Raw genomic sequence first — 3,031 nt, 5'->3', positions numbered from 1 at the left:
TGTTCATTGATAGATTTTCCAGTTACCCACATATAATAAATTATAATCTATTTATACTTTCCTCAAATTTCCAAAATATTGTGAGATTAATTATATGCAGATAATGGGCTGGAAGCAGTCTCAATGGCATCTCTGTAAATATAATTATGACCAAATGCCTTTATATCCAATACTGTGCTATCAGAAAGTACTAGAATGACAGTTTAAGTAAAAGGAACTGTGTGTATAAACTTGACATATATGTCAGGTGATCACTGAGTCTCTTTGTGCAAAGAGAATATAACATCGAATGCTTAGCAAATAAAGATATTTTAAAATATCATTAGTAAATATCAGCAATAGAAAGTAATTTTGGTAAAAGAAAATATATTTGATTAAATATGTAATATAAATTTGAACTATCCAGCTAAGCACTGGAGATGTAGGCTGTACACCGACTATTTCTACCCCTGCCTTCATTTCTAGCATCAGCAAGGTAAAAGGCTGTTTTCCACTCCTCTGAGTTTCTATAAACAAATTTGAATTCTACTATAATGACTGGAGTTGTTTTTAGATAGATTTAATAAAAAATTAGTTCATGCATGTCAGTATATCCCCTATGTTTTCTATTTTAATCTCAGTCACAGCGTTTCTGCATAAAACAGTCAACTGTACAAAGAGTAAATGAAATCCGCTACTCAAGTAGTAACAATGAGGGAGCTGAAAAAAAAATTAACCAATCACAACAAAGACTCACAAGATGTTATTTTATGTGTTGGACAGGTAATCCAGGATTCCGGGTAATGCAGCAGTCTTTTAAGTGAAGACAAAAATGACTAAGCATAATTCTCGAAATGAATGGGACTCTGACGGGAATCGCTCTGTTTTATAACAAGTACGTTTGTTTTTCAGATACAGCCAAGACTGTGAGGATGCGGATGGCACTAGAGAGTCCCCTGGGAGTGTATCCCTTGGCATTCAAAAATAGCCAGTTCCCAGGGAGGAATTTCAAGACGATAATTGGCTTTTCATAGACAGGGAACAGGAATCTAAGTATGAATCCAACTTTTATGTATTATCCAACGTTAATATATTTGACCTTTAAAAATAATGAAGATTGCGATAATGATTTAAACATGCACGAAAATCTCAGTTCTTCTAATAGTTCATTTATTCATAGAGTGAATTTTCGTGGCTTGTAGGTACATGGTCAGGAAAGGAAAAATCAAGGATCCCGTTGCTGATTTGATGACACAGTTGTTGTCTGTAATGAGCACTCTGGCATTACTTGTTCCAATAAAGATGCCTATCCCTTCAGCAATTCGTGTACTTTCAATATTCTCCAGCACCACGATTCAGATACATGGATTCTTTTGGAGTCTTCTTTATTCACTGTCCTCCTTTCACATGCAACTGCATCCCTGGAAAATACCATGGCTTGGGTTGGATGCACCTGAGTGCTCAAAAGATCCTCCTTGTTTTCCACACTCCACAGATCTCTGGGGCAGCAGCTTTAGGCCATGGAAAACACCTTTAGATTTGATTGCTGCTTCCATGTTCATTGATTATGGATCCATGTAAAAATTTTTTTTGACAACTTCAACATTTTCTGCATTTATCATTATCATGTTCTTGTTGTTCCAGCTGTGAGGGCTTTGGTCTTTTTACATAATGAGTTGTCATCCATACTGGGAGAAATTAATTGCAAAATACAAGTTATGGTACATGTACTTGCACTTAAGATATACAAATACTTAAAAAATCCACAATACAGCAAAGTTAATCAGTTTAAAAATGAGCAATATATCTGAACAGACACTTAGGAAGATATACAGAGGGCATAAAAGTGCATAAAAAGATTTTCAATAGCTAATGTTATTAGGATATTGGAAATGAAGACAACATTGAGATAATCTATATAACTAATATAATGAGTAAAATCACTGACAACACCAAGATGTTAAGGATACACAGCACCTGAAGCTGTCATTCATTTTTGGAGGAAATGAATTATTTATTCATTACTTTTGTAAAACGCTTGATAGTATAAAGCTAAATATACTGTATCCTACAATCTAGAAAGCAATCATAGATCCAGGTATTTAATCAATCGATTGAAGAACAAGTAACGGCATAAAAAACTTCCAACAGATATTTATTCAAACTTTATTCATTTTTTCATTGTCATCAAGTCCATTATTACTTTATAGCTTTATTCAGATTTGCTCCAAATTAGAAGCACATACGATATTTTTACAAAAGTTCAACAGATAAACAAAACGAGGTATATGTATGGAATGCAATATTATTTAGTAACATTGAAGAATGGATTATGAATTGACAAACAAAAGCATAAGAACTGGAATTGCCTGTTGCTAAGGGAAAGAAAGCAGCTTGAAAGGCTACATGTACGATCCTGAGCACAGGACAATCTGGTTACAAATAAGAGTAGAAAGAATGAAAACACAGTGATTTCCCAGAAGGAGAAGAGAAGGGGTGAATAGGTACTGTCGGAAATGTTCTAGTGCAATGAAAATACTCTCTTTTGTTACGTGGTTTTTGTAATGGTGGATACGTGACTTTATGCACTTTCCAAACCCCTAGATTTGACAAGTGTTGAACCATGATTTCCGAGTGACTTTAGTTAATAAAAATCTGTCAGTAATGGTTCACCAATTATAACAAATTTACCACAGTAACGGCAAGTTGTTAATAATAGAGGAAGCTGTTCATGGGGAAAGGGTTGAAAGGGAAACTCACTATTTGCTCAGTTTTTTAATAAATTCAAAACGTTTCTACAATTTAAAGTCACTCTACATAGTTTTAATCTGCATAATATATTTTGGGAAATGCCAAAATTTTGTGGTAATATATATCATCAGGTTTGTATTGAGTGGGTTTTTAATCATGCCATAATATTTCCATCAAGAGTGCTTCAAATCTAATTAGATTGTTGTAGGCATTTTTTTTTAGTTTCACATATTTAAATTGTCAATGAAGCTGTATTGTTTTTATAGCATTACTTTTACAAAGCTGATCTCCCCCAACCTCT

This window comes from Echinops telfairi, unplaced genomic scaffold (assembly GCF_000313985.2).
Source record: "Echinops telfairi isolate 266 unplaced genomic scaffold, ASM31398v2 ScPeMD7_7469;HRSCAF=8507_0, whole genome shotgun sequence".
NCBI classification, from domain to species: Eukaryota; Metazoa; Chordata; class Mammalia; order Afrosoricida; family Tenrecidae; genus Echinops; species Echinops telfairi.
Note: the sequence above shows the minus strand (reverse complement) of the source record.